We start from the raw sequence: 22,862 nt of genomic DNA on the forward strand, positions 1-22,862 counted from the left end.
AACTGGACAGCAACATGCAGAAGAAAGAAACTGGATCACTTTCTTACACCATACACAAAAATAAATTCAAAATGGATGAAAGACCTAAATTTGAGACAGGAAACCATCAAAATCCTAGAGGAGAACACAAGTAGCAACCTCTTGGACCTCAGCCAGAGCAACTTCTTGCTAGACATGTCACCAGGCCAGAGGCAAGGGTAACAAAAACAAAAATGAACTACTGGGACTTCATGAAGATAAAAAGTTTCTGCAAAGTGAACAATCAATAAAACTAAAAGGCAACTGAAAGAATGGGAGAAGATATTTGTAAATGATATATCAGATATTAAAGGGTTAGTATCCAAAATCTATAAAGATATTAAGCTCAACACTCAGAAAACAAATAATCCAGTTAAGAAATGGGCTGAAGACATGAATAGCCAGTTTTCCAAAGAAGACATCCAGACAGCTAACAGATACCTGAAAAAATGCTAAACATCACTCATCATCAGAGAAATGCAGATCAAAACTACAATGAGGTATCAACTCACACCTGTCAGAATGGCTGAAATTAACAACAAAAGAAACAACAGATGTTGGTGAGGATGCAGAGAAAGGGGAGCCCTCTTGCCCTGTTGGTGGGAATGCAAACTGGTGCAGCCACTCTGGAGAACAGTATGGAGTTTCCTCAAAAGGTTAAAAAATAGAACTACCCTATGATCTAGCAATTGCAATACTAGGTATTTACCCAAAAGGACACAAAAATACAGATTTGAAGGGGTACATGCACCCTGATGTTTATAGCAGCACTATCAACAATAGTCAATTATGGAAAGAGCCCAAATGTCCACCAACTGATGAAGAGATAAAGAAGATGTGGTATGTGTAATCACAATGGAATATTACTCAGCTATCAAAAAAGAATTAAATCTTGCCATTTGCAGTGAGGTGGAGGGAGCTAGAGTGTATTATGCTAAGCGAAAACAGTCAGTGAAAGACGTATCATATGATTTCACTCATATGTGGAATTTAAGAAACAAAATAGATGAACATATGGTGGGGGAAGAAAGAAGAGAGAAGGAAACAAACCATAAGAGACTCTTGAAAAAAATTTTTTAACTAGGCAAAGAACTTTATTAACCTTGTTTCAAACTTTATTCCCAGCCTTCTTCAGCTTAATTAGCTGCAAAGAATGAATTTGTATAAGCAAAAACTGAAAAGAGCTGCAGTGTCCAAGGGGCGTGGGCTTAAAAATATCAGAGATCTAGATTTTATCAGACCCATGAAGAAAATTTTTAAAACGCAGTCATAATATAAAATACCAGCTCCCTGTAACTTCTTCAAGTTTTATCTTCTTCAGAAGTTGACTCAATTCAGTTGGCTTCATTCTTGGAAGCTTCATCAAAATTCTCCACAAGATCTGGAACTTCATCATCATCGTCCTCTCTGGTAGCTAGTGGTGCCTTTCCATCCACAGATTGGGCAGAGCTTCCGCCAGTCTTCTTAAACTAGTCAGACCGTCTGCACCAAGGTGGTTTAAGATACCGGGTAGCATTTCTGTCAGCTGCTTTGTCTCAGCATGGCCTGTTCGCTGCCAGGGATGCCTGAACTTTACGGTTGTTAAAGTGGGTCACTGTTCCTTGGTTTGTGAACACATTTGCTTCTTCAACACCAGAGATATTGTTTACCCCTAACTTCTTTAAGGAGAAATGAAGTTTTTTATCATCTGCCGTAGCTGTTTTATGAACCACTTTCTTCTTTCCGTGGGCAGTTCCTTTCCCACCAGCCTGCACTTGTGCTTGCAAGTTTGGCGAGTTTCTCCTGGTTCGTGATAGTTTCTTTCACCTGGTTGGAGTGGAAATGGGACCGTGCATGGGGGACTAGGGTTGGTGCTCAGGGGATCTTGGGTGGACCAGCTGAGATTAGGCACACACACGCTGGGACACAAAGATGGCAGCTAGAGGGAGCTAAAATTTTTTTAATGTTTATTTATTCTTGAGAGAGGGAGGGAGGGAGAGGGGAAGAGAGAGAGAGAGAGAGAGAGAGAGAGAGCAAGCGAGCATGAGAAAGGGAAAGGCAGAGAGAGAGAGGGAGACACAGAATCTGAAGCAGGCTCGTGTCTGTGACCTGTCAGCACAGAGCCCAAAGCGGGGCTCGAACTCACAAACCATGAGATCATGACCTGAGCTGAAGTCAGATGTTTAACTGACTGAGCCACCCAGGCACCCCAAACCATTAGAGACTCTTAACAATGTAGAACAACAAACTGAGGGGTGATGGAAGGAGGTGGGCAGGGGATGGACTAAATGGATGATGGTTATTAAGGAGGGTGTTTGTTATGATGAGCACTGGATGTTGTATATAAGTGATGAATTACTGAATTCTACTCCTGAAACCAATATTGTACTCTATGTTAACTAACTAGAATTTAAATAACACTATTAAAAGACCAAAAAAAAAAAAAAAAAAAGAAATGAACTTAGCAGGTATATGGGTTTGTATGTCCATAAACAACTTAGTACTAAGATAAGAATATTTACAGTCTTTGCCCTTGCCTGACCTCTAAAAAGAGTCTGGTCTGGTAATTTTGGTGCCCTCTTCACCACTGTGTCCAGGTTCTATGGCATTGGTTCTCAAAATATGGACGAGGGAGGAAGTCTGTGCGGGCAATGGAGCAGTGACAAATGCATTAAATAATAAATCCCTCTCTTCATATCTTTATGAGGCAATCTGATTTAGGCAACGTAAATAATTTAAAATGGTACTTCTCAGAAAATAATGTGGCTCAGAAAATATATTACTAAATAGCAGATGGACAAAATGATTTTATCCCTTCAATACTGTGGTAGACAGTGTTTACCCAAAGTGGATGCACCAATCTTTCCCTTCCCAAATGCTGCTTGTTATGTAATATGACTGAGACTCCACCCATTGAGAGATGGGTCTAAGATCTCTCCTAGTGGGTTTGGGAAGGCTTGTGATCACAGTGGAGGTGACACTACATGACTTCCGGAGGTTGGCCCTAAAAGGCAATGCAGCTTCTGACAGGTTGTCTTGGGGCACTTGCTTTTCGATCTCGCCACCATGCTATAAGGATACCACGGAGCCCCATGGAGAGGCCAAGTGTAGATGTACCAGTTGGCAACCTCTCTGTAGTCTCTGCAAACATCAACATCAACTGCCAGAAGCCTTCAGATGGTTCCACACCCTACCCAGTGTGTTGCCTCCAGCTTTCAAGCCTTTGTAGCCAAGCTCCAGACACCATAATGTGAAGACACACTAACTCCTCTACACTCCCTTTCAAATTACTGACCCACCAAAGCAGAAGCATAAAGAAATGGGTGCTATTTTATGCCACAAGTTTGGGGTGGTTTGCTACATAGCAATAACAAGGAGAATAAGTATCCTTCCTCATCTTTCAAGATAAAAACACAGCCTTCTTTGTGTGTTCTCATAGCAGTTTTTACTCACCTCTATGAAAGCAAGTATGATTTCATTCCACCAGTAATTACATTTCTATCTGCTTGCCATCAGTTTCTGAGCTTGGCAAGAACAGAGACTTTTGCTTATTGATTTCTGTCGTCCCAAAGCATTTGTTGTAGAAATGAATGAATGAATGACTGAAATAGCCTAGAGAACACCACACTTTTGACTTCAATTTCATCGTCCCAAACATGGAGGAAGCTGATAAGTTTTAAAGCTACTGTGTTTGTGAAGAGTCATTACATATGAATCAATACACATGCAATCAATACACCTTCAGAGGCTAAGCTAGAAGCAAAGAAATGGAAAACAAGAACACTCATAGTTCTGGTGGCAGAGGTTGGCTGTGCGCCTCCCACATCCCTCTGAACCTTGGGTCCCTCACACACATGCCTAGCACATTCTATTACAGGTATCTACAACTCTCCACCTAAAGACTTGCTCTCAGCTCCTGAGCAGGGCAGGCCAGACATGCTGGGAGAATTAAAGCCCTGGAAACAGACCTCAGCCAATGATGGATATGAGTTGGAGGATAAATACCCTCTGGTTCCATATACTCTGAGTTGGTATTTTTAGAGCTTATTCTACAATGTTCTTTAGAATTCCCAGGCAGGGATGAGCCCCAGAAACCTTTGTAATAATGCATTCTTCTCTTTCCACTTTTATTCCCTCAATCCCCTGCTGATACTCTTGGGATTGCCTTTGAAATAAACTATTGGCTTTCAAATCTACCCAGGGTCTGCTTCTGGGGAAAACTCAAACTCATCAGCACTCTAAGCAACACAGACCAAGTCTCATTGACAAAAACAACTAAGAAGAGGGTATGGACAGATAAAATTCACCCAGCAAGTTACAATTCCTTCCAATGGATTTCAACAAATGACTCCAATAAAAATTTCCATGTGCTGTTGATTAAAGATAATCAACTCAAGATTCAGGCCACAACAAACTATAATAGACAAAGGGCTCATTTATACATTAGTCAGGACATTTGGGCTGCAAGTGACAGAAAACGAACACAGACTGGCTCAAGCAAAATAGGAATTCACTAATTTGTGTAACTAAAGTGCCATGGGAAGAGGAAGGTCTTCAGCAGTGGTGGACCCATATCAATATTACCAAAAATCTGTTTACCAACACACAGCTCTGCTTTCTTCTTGGTTGTTTTTTTACCATTTGGTAACCTCTTTAAAAACAGTGGGAAGAGGCAACTTCAGATTTACATTCCATTCACTAAGTAACACCAGCAGAAACAGAGATGCTCTTTCTCAATAGTTTCATGCAAAGTCTTGGGCTTGGCTTTAATTTCTGAACTGACAGCTATGGTCAGGACATTGGAATATGTCACTGGGCAGACTAGATCTGTGACCTCTGTGCAGTGGGGGATGATGCCATGGTGACTCACACCCAAACCATACAGGCTGGCAGTAGCTCAGGAGTGGTTCCTTAAAGGAAATTCACAGTAGGAAGGGGAAGGGATACTACACAGAGAAGCATGACCCCTATAACACTAAAACAGACTTGTTGTTTTAAAAAGGAGAAGGGGCGCCAGGACAGGGGCGCCTGGCTGGCTCAGTCAGAAAGAACATGCAACTCTTGATCTCGGCGTTGTGAGTTCAAGCCCCATGTTGGGTGTAGACATTACTTAGATAGATAGATAGATAGATAGATAGATAGATAGATAAAATTTTTAAAATGAGAAAGTACAGACAAGGAAAAACAAATAAACTGAACTTTTCAGTTACTCAAGGCATAAAAAGTCCATCTTTTGGGAGAGCCAATTTCTCTGATTTATAACTGAAAAAAGTTGTGGCTGATTATGTCTATAAATAAAGAGTGTTCCATGTGAGATGAAATACGCACATTCTAACCTGTCCTTCTGTTTTTAAATGTAGGTTTCATTATTATTTAGTTATGGTGAGGCCAACAGATTAGGAGATGACCGTTATTGACATGAGAGATTTTTACTCACAGTTTCCAAGAGAAGGGTCATACTATTCCATGAGGGGCCACATGGGGAAGCACCTGGGATGGTCAGGAGGCGGAGGCAGAGGCAGAGGCAGAGGCAGCAGGGAAAACTGGGCAAGAAGATTTACTCTAGTTTCTGTGGGAAGGAACACGAGAGTCAAGGTAAGCAGGCATGGAATTCGCTAGTTTGAAAAATTTCAGGAGGCTCTAGGGTATAGGCGCTGTCCTGAGTGTCTGGTGTCTGGCTCTGGGGTGATTTACAGAAGGTGGATCCGGTAGCCCAAAGCGTTAGACTTCAGTAAAGGAGGTGGTTGGGGGTATGGGGTTTGGACTCTTTAATTTGCATATGAAAAGTGTGCCCCCAGGTGAACTGTTGAAAATCTCTAAGAATTAGCTAGTCCTGGGGGTTCCGGAAGATGGCGGCGTAGGAGGACACGGGGCTCACAGCGCGTCCTGCAGATCACTTAGATTCCACCTACACCTGCCTAAAGAACCCAGAAAACCGCCAGAGGATTAGCAGAAGGGAGTCTCCGGAGTCAAGCGCAGACTAGAGGCCCACGGAAGAGGGTAGGAAGGGCGGCAAGGCGGTGCGCGCTCCACGGACTGGCGGGAGGGAGCCGGGGCGGAGGGGCGGCTCGCCGGCCAAGCAGAGCCCCCGAGTCTGGCTGGCAAAAGCGGAGGGGCCGGACGGACTGTGTTCCGACAGCAAGCGCGACTTAGCGTCTGGGAGGTCATAAGTTAACAGCTCTGCTCGGAAAGCGGGAAGGCTGGAGGACAAAGGGAGGGAGAGCTGCTGAGCCCCCGGACGGCAGAGCTCAGCTTGGCGGGGAACAAAGGCGCCAGCGCCATCTCCCCCGCCCATCCCCCAGCCAAAATCCCAAAGGGAACCAGTTCCTGCCAGGGAACTTGCTCGCTCAGCGCAAACACCCAACTCTGTGCTTCTGCGGAGCCAAACCTCCGGCAGCGGATCTGACTCCCTCCCGCTGCCACAGGGCTCCTCCTGAAGTGGATCACCTAAGGAGAAGCGAGCTAAGCCTGCCCCTCCAGCCCCCGTGCACCTTGCCTACCCACCCCAGCTAATACGCCAGATCCCCAGCAACACAAGCCTGGCAGTGTGCAAGTAGCCCAGACGGGACACGCCACCCCACAGTGAATCCCGCCCCTAGGAGAGGGGAAGAGAAGGCACACACCAGTCTGACTGTGGCCCCAGCAGTGGGCTGGGGGCAGACATCGGGTCGGACTGCGGCCCCGCCCACTAACTCCAGTTATACACCACAGCACAGGGGAAGTGCACTGCAGGTCCTCACCACGCCAGGGACTCTCCAAAATGACCAAACGGAAGAATTCCCCTCAGAAGAATCTCCAGGAAATAACAACAGCTAATGAACTGATCAAAAAGGATTTAAATAATATAACAGAAAGTGAATTTAGAATAATAGTCATAAAATTAATCGCTGGGCTTGAAAACAGTATACAGGACAGCAGAGAATCTCTTGCCACAAAGATCGAGGGACTAAGGAACAGTCACGAGGAGTTGAAAAACGCTTTAAACGAATTGCAAAACAAAATGGAATCCACGATGGCTCGGCTTGAAGAGGCAGAGGAGAGAATAGGTGAACTAGAAGATAAAGTTATGGAGAAAGAGGAAGCTGAAAGAAAGAGAGATAAAAAAATCCAGGAGTATGAGGGGAAAATTAGAGAACTAAGTGATACACTAAAAAAAAATAATATACGCATAATTGGTATCCCAGAGGAGGAAGAGAGAGGGAAGGGTGCTGAAGGGGTACTTGAACAAATTATAGCTGAGAACTTCCCTGAACTGGGGAAGGAAAAAGGCATTGAAATCCAAGAGGCACAGAGAACTCCCTTCAGACGTAACTTGAATCGATCTTCTGCACGACATATCATAGTGAAACTGGCAAAATACAAGGATAAAGAGAAAATTCTGAAAGCAGCAAGGGATAAACGTGCCCTCACATATAAAGGGAGACCTATAAGACTCGTGACTGATCTCTCCTTTGAAACTTGGCAGGCCAGAAAGGCTTGGCACGATATCTACAGTGTGCTAAACAGAAAAAATATGCAGCCGAGAATCCTTTATCCAGCAAGTCTGTCATTTAGAATAGAAGGAGAGATAAAGGTCTTCCCAAACAAACAAAAACTGAAGGAATTTGTCACCACGAAACCAGCCCTACAAGAGATCCTAAGGGGGATCCTGTGAGACAAAGTACCAGAGACATCACTACAAGCATAAAACATACAGACATCACAATGACTCTAAACCCATATCTTTCTATAATAACACTGAATGTAAATGGATTAAATGCGCCAACCAAAAGACATAGGGTATCAGAATGGATAAAAAAACAAGACCCATCTATTTGCTGTCTACAAGATACTCATTTTAGATCTGAGGACACCTTTAGATTGAGAGTGAGGGGATGGAGAACTATTTATCATGCTCCTGGAAGCCAAAAGAAAGCTGGAGTAGCCATACTTATATCAGACAAACTAGACTTTAAATTAAAGGCTGTAACAAGAGATGAAGAAGGGCATTATATAATAATCACAGGGTCTATCCACCAGGAAGAGCTAACTATTATAAATGTCTATGTGCCAAATACCCGAGCCCCCAGATATATAAAACAATTACTCATAAACATAAGCAACCTTATTGATAAGAATGTGGTCATTGCAGGGGACTTTAACACCCCACTTACAGAAATGGATAGATCATCTAGACACACAGTCAATAAAGAAACAAGGGCCCTGAATGATACATTGGATCGGATGGACTTGACAGATATATTTAGAACTCTGCATCCCAAAGCAACAGAATATACTTTCTTCTCGAGTGCACATGGAACATTCTCCAAGATAGATCATATACTGGGTCACAAAACAGCCCTTCATAAGTTTACAAGAATTGAAATTATACCATGCATACTTTCAGACCACAATGCTATGAAGCTTGAAATCAACCACAGGAAAAAGTCTGGAAAACCTCCAAAAGCATGGAGGTTAAAGAACACCCTACTAACGAATGAGTGGGTCAACCAGGCAATTAGAGAAGAAATTAAAACATATATGGAAACAAACGAAAATGAAAATACAACAATCCAAACGCTTTGGGATGCAGCGAAGGCAGTCCTGAGAGGAAAATACATTGCAATCCAGGCCTATCTCAAGAAACAAGAAAAATCCCAAATACAAAATCTAACAGCACACCTAAAGGAAATAGAAGCAGAACAGCAAAGGCAGCCTAAACCCAGCAGAAGAAGAGAAATAATAAAGATCAGAGCAGAAATAAACAATATAGAATCTAAAAAAACTGTAGAGCAGATCAACGAAACCAAGAGTTGGTTTTTTGAAAAAATAAACAAAATTGACAAACCTCTAGCCAGGCTTCTCAAAAAGAAAAGGGAGATGACCCAAATAGATAAAATCATGAATGAAAATGGAATTATTACAACCAATCCCTCAGAGATACAAACAATTATCAGGGAATACTATGAAAAATTATATGCCAGCAAATTGGACAACCTGGAAGAAATGGACAAATTTCTAAACACCCACACTCTTCCAAAACTCAATCAGGAGGAAATAGAAAGCTTGAACAGACCCATAACCAGCGAAGAAATTTAATCGGTTATCAAAAATCTCCCAACAAATAAGAGTCCAGGACCAGATGGCTTCCCAGGGGAGTTCTACCAGACATTTAAAGCAGAGATAATACCTATCCTTCTCAAGCTATTCCAAGAAATAGAAAGGGAAGGAAAACTTCCAGACTCATTCTATGAAGCCAGTATTACTTTGATTCCTAAACCAGACAGAGACCCAGTAAAAAAAGAGAACTACAGGCCAATATCCCTGATGAATATGGATGCAAAAATTCTTAATAAGATACTAGCAAATCGAATTCAACAGCATATAAAAAGAATTATTCACCATGATCAAGTGGGATTCATTCCTGGGATGCAGGGCTGGTTCAACATTCACAAATCGATCAACGTGATACATCACATTAACAAAAAAAAAGAGAAGAACCATATGATCCTGTCAATCGATGCAGAAAAGGCCTTTGACAAAATCCAGCACCCTTTCTTAATAAAAACCCTTGAGAAAGTCGGGATAGAAGGAACATACTTAAAGATCATAAAAGCCATTTATGAAAAGCCCACAGCTAACATCATCCTCAACGGGGAAAAACTGAGAGCTTTTTCCCTGAGATCAGGAACACGACAGGGATGCCCACAGTCACCGCTGCTGTTTAATATAGTGCTGGAAGTTCTAGCATCAGCAATCAGACAACAAAAGGAAATCAAAGGCATCAAAATTGGCAAAGATGAAGTCAAGCTTTCGCTTTTTGCAGATGACATGATATTATACATGGAAAATCCGATAGACTCCACCAAAAGTCTGCTAGAACTGATACATGAATTCAGCAAAGTTGCAGGATACAAAATCAACGTGCAGAAATCATTTGCATTCTTATACACTAACAATGAAGCAACAGAAAGACAAATGAAGAAACTGATCCCATTCACAATTGCACCAAGAAGCATAAAATACCTAGGAATAAATCTAACCAAAGATGTAAAAGATCTGTATGCTGAAAACTATAGAAAGCTTATGCAGGTAATTGAAGAAGATATAAAGAAATGGAAAGACATTCCCTGCTCATGGATTGGAAGAATAAATATTGTCAAAATGTCAATACTACCCAAAGCTATCTACACATTCAATGCAATCCCAATCAAAATTGCACCAGCATTCTTCTCGAAACTAGAACAAGCAATCCTAAAATTCATATGGAACCACAAAAGGCCCCGAATAGCCAAAGTAATTTTGAAGAAGAAGACCAAAGCAGGAGGCATCACAATCCCAGACTTTAGCCTCTACTACAAAGTTGTCATCATCAAGACAGCATGGTATTGGCATAAAAACAGACACATAGACCAATGGAATAGAATAGAAACCCCAGAACTAGACCCACAAACGTATGGCCAACTCATCTTTGACAAAGCAGGAAAGAACATCCAATGGAAAAAAGACAGTCTCTTTAACAAATGGTGCTGGGAGAACTGGACAGCAACATGCAGAAGGTTGAAACTAGACCACTTTCTCACACCATTCACAAAAATAAACTCAAAATGGATAAAGGACCTGAGTGTGAGACAGGAAACCATCAAAACCTTAGAGGAGAAAGCAGGAAAAGACCTCTCTGACCTCAGCCGTAGCAATCTCTTACTCGGCACATCCCCAAAGGCAAGGGAATTAAAAGCAAAAGTGAATTACTGGGACCTTATGAAGATAAAAAGCTTCTGCACAGCAAAGGAAACAACCAACAAAACTAAAAGGCAACCAACGGAATGGGAAAAGATATTTGCAAATGACACATCGGACAAAGGGCTAGTATCCAAAATCTATAAAGAGCTCATCAAACTCCACACCCGAAAAACAAATAACCCAGTGAAGAAATGGGCAGAAAACATGAATAGACACTTCTCTAAAGAAGACATCCGGATGGCCATGAAAAGATGTTCAAACGTCGCTCCTTATCAGGGAAATACAAATCAAAACCACACTCAGATACCACTTCACGCCAGTCAGAGTGGCCAAAATGAAGAAATCAGGAGACTATAGATGCTGGAGAGGATGTGGAGAAACAGGAACCCTCTTGCACTGTTGGTGGGAATGCAAATTGGTGCAGCTGCTCTGGAAAGCAGTGTGGAGGTTCCTCAGAAAATTAAAAATAGACCTACCCTATGACCCAGCAATAGCACTGCTAGGAATTTATCCAAGGGATACAGGAGTGCTGATGCATAGGGGCACCTGTACCCCAATGTTTGTGGTGGCACTCTCAACAATAGCCAAATTATGGAAAGAGCCTAAATGTCCATCAACTGATGAATGGATAAAGAAATTGTGGTTTATATACACAATGGAATACTACGTGGCAATGAGAAAAAATGAAATATGGCCTTTTGTAGCAACATGGATGGAACTGGAGAGTGTGATGCTAAGTGAAATAAGCCATACAGAGAAAGACAGATACCATATGGTTTCACTCTTATGTGGATCCTGAGAAACTTAACAGAAACCCATGGGGGAGGGGAAAAAAGAGGTTAGAGTGGGAGAGAGCCAAAGCATTAGAGACTGTTAAAAACTGAGAACAAACTGAGGGTTGATGGGGGGTGGGAGGGAGGGCAGGGTGGGAGGGAGGGCAGGGTGGGTGATGGGTATTGAGGAGGGCACCTTTTGGGATGAGCACTGGGTGTTGTATGGAAACCAATTTGACAGTAAATTTCATATATTAAAAAATAAAAAAATAAAATAAAAAAGAAAAAAAAAAAAAGAAAAAAAAAAGAAAGAAATATGGCCCTTTGTAGCAACGTGGATGGAACTGGAGAGTGTGATGCTAAGTGAAATAAGCCATACAGAGAAAGACAGATACCATATGGTTTCACTCTTATGTGGATCCTGAGAAACTTAACAGAAACCCATGGGGGAGGGGAAGGAAAAAAAAAGAGGTTAGAGTGGGAGAGAGCCAAAGCATAAGAGACTGTTAAAAACTGAGAACAAACTGAGGGTTGATGGGGGGTGGGAGGGAGAGGAGGGTGGGTGATGGGTATTGAGGAGGACACCTTTTGGGATGAGCACTGGGTGTTGTATGGAAACCAATTTGACAATAAATTTCATATATTGAAAAAAAAAAAAAAAGAATTAGCTAGTCCTGAGAGGGGTAGTCCCTCCCCAATTAGCAAGACCCTAGATACCAGAACATAAAGAATAGGAAAATATAGTTAATACACTTTTTCACTGAATGCAGCTATACAACCTGGAGAGATTGCATCAATCAGCCATTTGAGGACTCTGAAAAGGAAGCAGTAGCAAGTGGGCTGGAAAAGAAGACCAGAATTTGAAGAACCATCAAACCGGAGTTTACTCTTTTTCTCTTTCTAGTGTCTACTGGCCTGAACTCAGCACAGTCTAAAACCTGGGAGTGAACAGAGAGAGCTCTAGGAAAAGCCCTTTAGTTCTGGCTTGAAGACAGGGAAAGAGGTTTCCTGATACTTAGAAAGGGGGGAGGAAATGACTTATTTTCTTTTTCTCATTCCTTCTTGTCTTTTTTCTATTCTCCTGTACCTCATCCCACAAGCAGTCTTGGCATACTAATGGTGCTGCTGTCAGAGGCAGCACTGGAGGCCTCCAGGAGCCTAAAACTCTGAGGAAGGGAACTTCCTCTCCAACAGGAGGCCCTGTGGTCCCCAGAGATAAGGCAAACTCCTGTGGCTTTCTTACCCTAAAACTTGGCTCCAGATGTGAGCACAGCTAGGGGTTGTGCATGCCAGAGTGGGGTAAATAAAACCCCAGTTTTCTGTTCAAATCAGCAAAAAGAGGTGTTCAGGGAGCTGAAAAGTGTCAGAGACAGCCAAGAGAGAGGAGAAAGTTGCTCATGGACTCCTAGGCTAACCTCTGAGCTATGCATTCCTGATTGTGACCTAACCAACATACAGAGACTTTGGAACTGAGCTATGGAACAGACTATACCCAAGTCCCAGGCTGAGCCTTGGGTGGTGAACATCTGGAACAGATCTAAATAGCACTGCAAAAGGATTTGAAAACCGAACTGACCTTGAAACCACAACCCACAAAAAACTGGTTGGAAATTGAGGACCGAACCCAACTGGGTTGATTAACTGCTAAAACAAAAACATCAACACTCTTCATAGGATTTAAGTAAGATTCAGAGTCTCATAATATTTAAAATGTCCAGGATACAAACCAAAATTACTCTGAATGCAGAGAATCAGGGAAATTTCAACTCACATGGGAAAAGATGCCAATGCTGAGATAACACAGAGGTTAGAAATATTTGAAAAAAGGCTTTAAAGCAGCTGTTAAAGAAATGTTCCAACATTCCAACAGGAATCCTGGGCACTCCTGAAATAAATGGAAAAATAGAAAGTCTCAGAAAGAGAAAAGAAGATACAAAGAACCAACCAAATAAAAATTTTTAGGACTGGGAAATACAATAACCGAAACAAACTCACTGGCTGAGTTCATCAGCAGAATGGAAATGACAGAGAAGTCAGCGAACATGAAGATAGATTAGGAGACAGTATATAAGTTGAACAAGAGAGAGAAAAAAGATAGAAAAATAAACAGATCCTAAGGAACCTGTGGACAATCCCAGAAGGTCTAACATGCCCATCATTATGTCTGAGAAGTGGGAAAGAATGAAGAAAACATATCTGAAGAATAACAACCTGAAAACTTCCTGAATGTAGCAAAAGGCAGAAATCTGCAGTCAAGAAGCTCAGAAAACCTCAAATAACATAAATCTAAACAAATCCCCCCTCCACACACACATAATAATAAAACTCCTGAAAACTAAAGAAAAAGAAAAAATGTTGAAAGCAAACAGAGAACAATGGACACACTACCGATAGTTATCCTATAGGAGAACAAGAGTAGAAGTGGTTGCAGAATACTCATGAGAAACCAGAGTCTGGAATGAAGTATAACAATATACTTAAAGTGCAGAAGGAAAACAAATGTCAAGTCAGAATTCTATTCTACTGGAAACAGCCTTGGGAACAAGGTGAAATAAGGACATTCTCAGGTGAAAAAAAAAAAAAAAACTAAGAGAATTCATTTCTAGCAGACCTGTTCTAAAGGAATTTCCAAGTAGTTTCTTCAGACAGAGGCAAATTATATCTGAAGGAAACCTGGAACATCAAGAATGAGGAAAGAGAAATGGAAATAGTAAATTTCTGTGTAAACATAACGGGACTTTTCTCCCATGAGTTTCTTAAAGTATGGTTGATAGTTGAAAGCAAAAATTATAACACTGTCTGATGGAGTGTTCACTGTATGTAAATAACAAAAAACATATCATAACAAAAAAACCATATCTACTGGTAAGGTTTCTATATTCAACCTGAAATGCTAAGATACTTAAAAGTGAAAAGTTATATATATTGTAAACTCTACAGCAATCATTAAAATTACTATACAAAGAGATACAATCATAAAAACAGAATACATATGTCCAAAGTATGCTCTCAGACCATAATGGGCTTTATCTTGAGTTATGCCAGGTTAGTTCAATATTTGAAAATCAATGTATTATTCATTGTCAAAAAAAGAAAAAGTACATGATCATACCAATTAATACAGTACAAGCATTTCACAAAATTCAATGTTCATTCATAATTAAAAACTCTCAGCAAACTACAAAAAGAAGGGACTTTTGTCAGCCCAATAAGGGACATCATTGAAAAATCTAGAGGAGGGGCACCTGGGTGGCTCAGTCGGTTAAGTATCTGACTTCAGCTCAGGTCATGATCTCGCGGTCCGTGAGTTCGAGCCCCGCGTCAGGCTCTGGGCTGATGGCTCAGAGCCTGGAGCCTTCTTCCAATTCTGTGTCTCCCTCTCTCTCTCTGCCCCTCCCCCGTTTATGCTCTGTCTCTCTCTGTCCCGAAAATAAATAAACGTTAAAAAAAAAAAAGAAAAATCTACAGGAAACATTACACTTAATGATAAAAGATTGAATACTTTCCTCCGAAGAATGGGAACAAGGCGGACTTCCTCTACTTCCCTTCCTATTTGACACCATACTGGAATGGTGCAAGTAAACTATCCAGTGCAAGTAAATAAAAAACAAAAAACAAAAACAGGAAAATAAACAAATAAAAGTCATCCAATTTGGAAAAGAAGAAATAAAGACAAGATGAATTTACTACATAAATGTTAAAAAAGGATTATATTTCTATGTAACAGCAAAAAGGAATTGGAAATCAAATATTTCTAAATGCTATTTAAAGTAGCTCAGGGGTGCCTAGGTGGCTTAGTAGGTTAAGCATCTGACTTCGGCTCAGGTCATGATCTCATGGTTCATGGGTTCGAGCCCCACATTGGGCTCTGTGCTGACAGCTCAGAGCTTGGAGCCTGCTTCAGATTCTGTGTCTCCCTCTCTCTCTGCCCCTCCCCTGTTCATTCTCTCTCTCTCTCTCTCTCTCTCTCTCTCTCTCTCTCTCAAAAATAAAGAAACATTAAAAAAATTGAAATATAGAATAAAAGAGCTCAAAAGTGGAAATACTTAAATATAAATCCAATAAAACATGCAAAGGATCTGTGTGCTGAAAACTACAAAATGTTGATGAAAGAAATCAAAGAGGACCTCAATAAATGCAAAGACATACCATGTTCATAGGCTGGCAAATAACAAGTAAAGATGTCAAATCTCCCCAAATTTATTTATACATTTAACATAATCTCAATCAAATTCCCAACAGGATTTTTTGTAGAGATATAAGTTGATCCCAAACGGATATAAAAATGCAAAGGAACAAAAATAGCCAAAATGATTTTGAAAAAGAAGAACAGAGTTGGAGAAATCACACTTTTCAATTTTAACTTTTCTATAAAGCTTCAGTAATTGGGATCAAGATAGGATAGTATTGGCAAAAAAAAATGTAGATCAATGGGACAGAGGAGACTCTGAAAATAGACCTGATGCTATGGCCAGCCAAATGATGCCATTTTAATTGAAGTTTAATTCAAATACAATGAAATGCATAGACCTGAAGTGTGCAAACTGAAGAGAATGACCAAGTCATAAACACACATAATACACACCCAATAAAAAATATTTCCATATCCATTACTCTAGAAAGTTTCCCTGCACTAAATTTATCAATTGAGTCTGTGCTAAAAGTGCAGAGGCAATTCAATAGAAGATTGTTTTCTTAATAAATGGTGTTGAAACATTTGGACTTCATATGTGAAAAAATGATTTCCAATATAAATCTCATGTCTTATACCAAAATTAACTCAAATGAAATTACATATCTATGATTCTTTTTTAAGAAAGAGAAAGCATGTGAACAGGGGAAAAGGGCAGAGGGGGAAAGAGAGAGAGAGAGAGAGAGAGAGAGAGAGAGAGAGAGAGAGAGAGAGAATCTTAAGCAGGGTCCACACTCAGCATGTATGTAGCCTGATGGAGGGCTTGATCCCATAACCATGAGATCATGATGTGAGCCGAAATCAAGGGTCAGACAGTCAACCAACTGAGGCACTCAGGTGCCACACAAAATCATATATTTAAACTTAAGACAGAAAATTATCAAACTTTTAGAAGAAAACATAGGCGAAAACCTTTATGATTCATAACAGAAAAAGAATACATTGGGCTTCATCAGAATTAATAATTTGTTCCAGGAAAGACACTGTTAAAATAATGAAAAGGCAAGCTACAAAGTAGGAGAAAATATTTACATACCACATACCAAAGACTTGTATCCAGAATATATTAAGAACTCACAAAACTCAACAGTAAGAGAACAAACAATCCAGTTTTTAAATGAGCAAAAGATTTGAACAGACAGAGGAAATACGCATGACAAAAAAAGCACATAACAAGATGTTCAACATCCTTAGCCATTAGGGAAATGCAAATTGAAAACATCATGAGCCTGTGTCTCCCTCTTTCTGGCCCTCTCCCGCTCATAGCGCTTTCTCTCTTCAAAAAAAATAAACATTAAAAAATTTTTTAAATAAAAAATAAAAAAACACGATGAAATGCTACTAACCACCTATTAGAAAGGGTTGAAAAAAAAAAAGATAACTGACAATGTCAAGTACCGGCGAAGACAAATTGCAACTAGAACTCTTACACATTGCTGGTGGGGGACTACAATATGGTACAGCCCTTGGAGCAAACAGGGAGGTAGTTTCTCATAAAGTGAAAAATGTGCCTACTAGTTGACTCCTGGATCCTCCTAGGTATTACCCTAGATACATGAAAACTTATATTTATGCAAAAGCCTATACACTTATGTTTATAGCAGCTTGACTCATGATTGCCCAAAACTGGAAACAGCCAAATGCTCTCCAATGGGGAAACAAACAAAGTGGGTTACATTCATACAATGGAATTCTGCTCAGCAATAAAAGGAAATGGACTATGGATATAAGCAACAGCTTGGATGAATCTCAAAGACATTATGCCGAGTGAAAGAAGCCAGTCTCAAAAGATTATATACTATATACTGTAAGATTCCATTTATATAACTTTCTGGAAAAGATAAAATGCTGGTGATGGAGAGCAGATCAGTTGTTGCCAGGGACACGGGTTGGGGGAAGGGTGTGCCTACAAAAGGATATCATGAGGGAGTTTTCTCGGGTGACGGAACTGTTTTGTGTCCTGAGTGTGGTGTGGTAGTTACGTGAATCAATACATGTGTTAAAACTCACAGATGTGTAGACCCACACAAAAAGCCAATTTTACTATAATTTCATTTAGAAAGTAAAATTTTAAGAAACTTACAAAGTAAAAATGTTTCCAGTGAGACAATCAAACATATCAGGAATACAAAACTTCTCCAGAATGTGTTATTCGTAGGTAAAGCTGAAAGGGAAAATAAAATTAAAAAGAAGTAAGTATTGCCTTGAGCAATGATTCTCAAACTTCAGTCTTTATAAGAATCATCTGGAGAATTTGTTAACATTGTTTATTCTGGACCTCACCCTATCCCTACCCTTTGAAAAATACTTGGTTGGAGCAAAAAAGGTACTAGTTGTTAAGTTACCTCAGCATGCTGTAAAATGCCTGATTAAGACCCAACTGGACTTACCGTAAATCAAAGCAGATGCTTCTGGATTCAGTTAAGTAATTAGGACAAAATTTTCCTTCAGAGAGTTTATATTTGCAGTGCTTAGGCTGGTAAATTGAGACACATAAATAAACCCTCTCCTACCAGCAGAACTAAAGCTTTTTTTTCCTCCTTACAGATTAAGGCAGTTCAAATGAGATTCCTTGAGTTTTCCTAGGCAGTCACCAAAGAGCATGAGCCTTAAAAAATGAATCCATGATTAAATGACTTGCTCCAAGTTACTGATGGAAGATTAAGAGTTTGGTTGTTGTTGTTGGTTGGGTTGGTCTGGCCAGGAAGGGAGATGCAATTGCATAGAAGTAACCAAACATGGAATTTTGAATTCTGGGAAATAATGTCAAAAACATGATTTAAAAAAACTCCCTCTCTTTCCTACACTTACAGTTTGATGTTAGCCTAACTTAGTTTCAATTTTTTTTTTTAACGTTTATTCATTTTTGAGAGACAGAGAGAGACAGAGCACAGCCAGGGAGGGGCAGAGAAAAAGGGAGACACAGAATCTGAAGCAGACACAGAATCTGTCAGCACAGAGCCCAATGTGGGGCTTGAACCCATGAACCGTGAGATCATGACCTGAGCCGAAGTTGGACGCTTAACCGACTGTGCCACCCAGGTGCCCCTCAAATTTGTTTTTAAAGTAACTCTGAAAGGCTGCATCTAACTTTCCATGACTTTCTTAATAAGAGACAGGAAAAGTGAAATAAACTCCTAGCTTGCATACAGTTCTATTATTTCCAAAACATTCCAATTACTTTAAGTTTTGAGATGATGTGAACCAAACAGCTATCTGACTTGCCTACATTTTAGAAAGAGCGGAAAGTGAGCAGGAGTTGGTTGTTCAAGGCACTAGTTTCATGAGAGTTTCATGAACAGAGGCCTCAAAGCTCCACACATCAAAACGGCAACTGTCTTCTTCAGCTCACATGGCTGTGCTCATGCCAAGAATTTTGAACCCAAAGCCACAGGTTGACCTTCCAGAGAGGTATGCCCAGTCTATCTGCCTCCTGCCCAAGGGAATGGCTTGGGGATTTCAAGCGACCAGAGCAGCTACACTATCACACCTTGTCTGAAATGTGTCCCTCTTTGTAGGATGAAAAAGAAGGTCCTCTGTTCTCTTTACCTTTCAGCAGAGGAAGTGGGTTTGGCTCAGCAAGGGAGGTGGATGCAGACAGGAAGGGAGGAGATGTAGGCCTGTCTTCTCGAAGTCTTGCCAACACCAAGAAGGGGAAAATGCAGGCCAGCATGCCTGTCACGAACAGCAATGCTCAAAAGTACAAAACGGGGACAGCCACTTTGAAAGATTTCTTACAAAACTTGCCATATGAGTCAGCAACTGCACTCCTTGGTATTTACCAATTTGTTGAAAACTTACGTTCATACAAAACACGTACACTAATGTTTATAGCAGCTTTAGTCACAACTGCCAAAACTTGGAAGCATCAATAATGCCCATCAATAGGTGAATGGAGAGACAAACTGTGGTACATCCATTCAATGGAATTTTATGCAGTGATAAGAAGAGCCATCGAGCCTTGAAAAGACACAGAGGAATCTTAAATGCATAATCCTTGGTGAAAGAGTCAATTTGAAAAAGCTACATACTATAAGTCCCTAACTACATAACATTCTGGACAAGGCAAAATTATGGAGACAGTAAAGATGATCAGGGAGTCAGAGGAAGGCAGGAACGGGTGGAGCAGTGAGGATTCTTTTTTTTTTTTTTAATTTTTTTTTCCAACGTTTTTTATTTATTTTTGGGACAGAGAGAGACAGAGCATGAACGGGGGAGGGGCAGAGAGAGAGGGAGACACAGAATCGGAAACAGGCTCCAGGCTCCGAGCCATCAGCCCAGAGCCCGACGCGGGGCTCGAACTCACGGACCGCGAGATCGTGACCTGGCTGAAGTCAGACACTCAACGGACTGCGCCACCCAGGCGCCCCGGAGCACCGAGGATTCTTAGGGCAGTGAAACCTTTCTGGATGACACTGCAAACATGGAAACATGTCATTATACATTTGTCAGAGCACTTAGAATGTAAGACACCAAGAGGGAACCCTAACATAAACTACTGTGGACTTCAGCTAATGCTATGTATCAATATTGACCCCCTCAACCATAACAGATGTACCACACTAATGCAAAATGTTGATAATGGGGCAGAAGAGTTAATAATAACTGGGGGAAGGGGTTGGGGTGTGAGAGGATAGATGGGAACTCTGTACTTTCTAATCAGTTATTCTGTAAACCTAAAATTGCTTAAAAAAAAAAAAGCACAAAACATCTGTCAGGGGTCTCTTGCCCTGGCCAGAGCCCTGGTTGTGCCTCAAGGTCACCAGGGCCCACGGCAACATTTTGATTTGGCTTGCTTCCCTGATGGCTTGCAGCCCTGACTTTTTCAAAGCACAGTGGCACCCCAAGAACCCTTGCTGCCTGAGCCTAGCGCTGCCTGACTTTGTGCCTTCAAAATCACCCCAGGCAACAGGGGAGGCTGGGTGGCTCAGTCAGTTAAGCCTCCGACTCCTGACTTCAGCTCAGGTCCTGATCTCACTGTTGGTGGGTTCGAGCCCCACATTACGCTCTATGCTGATAGTGGGAAGCCTGCTTGGGATTCTCTCTCCTTCTCTCTCTGCCCCTCCCTTGCTCACTCTCTCTCCCTCTCAAAAATAAATACATAAACTTAAAAACAAAATCACCCCAGGTGACAGACGAACTCTGCCTATGGCAAGAATCTTTCCAGCTTCCCTCACCACTTTATCCACAATACCTGGAGCTTTTGTGTCACCAAGTGACAACTTCCTCTTCTATAAAACCAGAGTAATAACACAATCTATCTTTATGGCTGTTCTCATGCAATCGGTATTTACCAAGTACTTCCTGTGGGCCACTCATTTTGTAGGCACTTAGGGATACGGTTGTGAAAAAGAGACAAAAGTTCCTCTTGTGTGGGCCTCCATTGTAGTGAAATGGATTAGATGAGACAATGCAAGGAAGTTCTAAGCATAGTGTTTGACCCACAGCGGGTGCTCCAGAAATACCAGTCAACTGCAAAGGTGAAGGCCACTGCATCCATCAGGACAAGAGCTGTGTTTCCAGGCTTGGAGGAAATGTCTGTGCAAACACCTGCAGGCAGACTGCAGAGGCTCCAGGCTCCAGCAGGTGGCAGCAGCTGCAGACACATCCCTGGCGGCCCTGAGCCCTGGCTAAGGGGAGGAGGGATGGCCTGATGAATTCGAGGCTCAGGCTCTTATCCTCTGGATCACAACAAAAGCCTGTTCTTTCCAAGGAGTGTCTGGTGAAAACACAGCTCCTTATCTTATCGCCATCTCTTGCTTTGTCCTTTTGAAAGTAGCCACTTAACCCTCTGCAGCAGGGATCCTTCTCAGCCCTGCAAGACAAACCTGAGGTTTCAACTGCTGAATTTTCCAGCTGGAACGGACTTGAGAATTCGTAGGTTCAAAGGTTTGCAAAGTCAAGTGCCTCCTGGGGCCAGGCAGTAATGAACAACTTCCAAAATCCTTCCTGGCTCCAAGGAATTGGGGGTGCTGTCACCACAAGTGTTGAGGGAGCCACAAATCTGGACTTCAGTGTGACACTACCATGTTTTCAAAGCACAGTGGCACCCCCAAGAACCTGTCTGCCATCTGGATTCGCCCAAGCCCTTCAGCCTGTGACGAGTGACACCTCACTGCAGTTTCCTAAGTTGCAGGACCTCAGCAGGGCTGGAGAGGGGGTAGCTTGCTCAAGGCCAGCCAGTGAGTTGGGCATAGCCAAGAGATGAATGGAGTTCCAAATGCTGGGTCTGCCTGTGCTGCTACGCTCATAGCCACGAAGTGGTGTGTGTGTATGTGTGTGTGTGTGTGTGTGTGTGTGTGTGTGTGTGTGTCTGTGTGCGTGTCCATGTGTGTCTGTGTGTCTGTGAAGAAAAGCAAAAAATATGTTAAAATATGGCACATAGCCCAAAATTGCTGTGACTGATATAACTCCTCAGTTATAGATGATAACATCGCCACCAGGAGCAGAGGATGTTGATGGGCATTTACCATGTGCCAGGCCTGGGCCAGGATTAATGCATTTAATCCTTACAGCCTCCTGGCCATGAGGCAAATATTCTCACCATCCACATTTTATGCATGTGGAAATCAAGGACACTGAGCAATCTGCTCGGAGTCGCTAAGCAGGAAGTGACAGAACTTCCATCCTTCCTTGGCTTTGAGAAGGCAGGTGATCAAGAGAGGGCTCCCAGGGCTCATTGTAGCGAAGAGTCTGGAGGGACGGTCTCCTCAGAGGGTGGAGAGCCAGGACCCAAACCTGCTGGGGTTCTGAGAGAACGTCACCTCCCTATATAGCCTGCAGTCCTCACGCCTGTCTACATGCTCAGGTACCTTCACTGCCGAAGGTGACATAATGACACAGGAAACAGAAATAGGCCTAGACCAGGAAAGCCGTGGGAGGCAGGACCAGAAAGTGGTTCTGGCCTCCTGGCAGGAACTGACCCCCAATGAGCCGTGGGGGCTCCGCTGAAGCAGTTGTCTCCAAGGAAGCTGCAGAGACTTTGGGAAGGAGGTGGGGGGAAGGCCTGTGGTCTCATGAGGCCACCACAAAATGGAGTATGGAGGTGGAGCACAAGGGAGAGAGTGGCCAGAGCCCCTTCTTTATTGATACTCCTTTGAATGTCCCCTTCTCACAATAACTAGCTGCCTCCCCTCTTGCTTCACACTCAGACACACCCTAGATATTTAGCACTTTTC

At 41.9% G+C, this 22,862-nt stretch overlaps 1 pseudogene; it reads right to left on the reverse strand.

The window, feature by feature from the left end:
- Positions 1 to 1,182: 1,182 nt before the first annotated feature.
- LOC109254514 (transcription factor BTF3-like) lies at positions 1,183 to 5,455 on the reverse strand (annotated as a pseudogene).
- Between the last annotated feature and the right edge of the window lie 17,407 nt (positions 5,456 to 22,862).

This window comes from Panthera pardus, unplaced genomic scaffold (assembly GCF_024362965.1).
Source record: "Panthera pardus isolate Hobbes unplaced genomic scaffold, ASM2436296v1 HiC_scaffold_8, whole genome shotgun sequence".
NCBI lineage: Eukaryota > Metazoa > Chordata > Mammalia > Carnivora > Felidae > Panthera > Panthera pardus.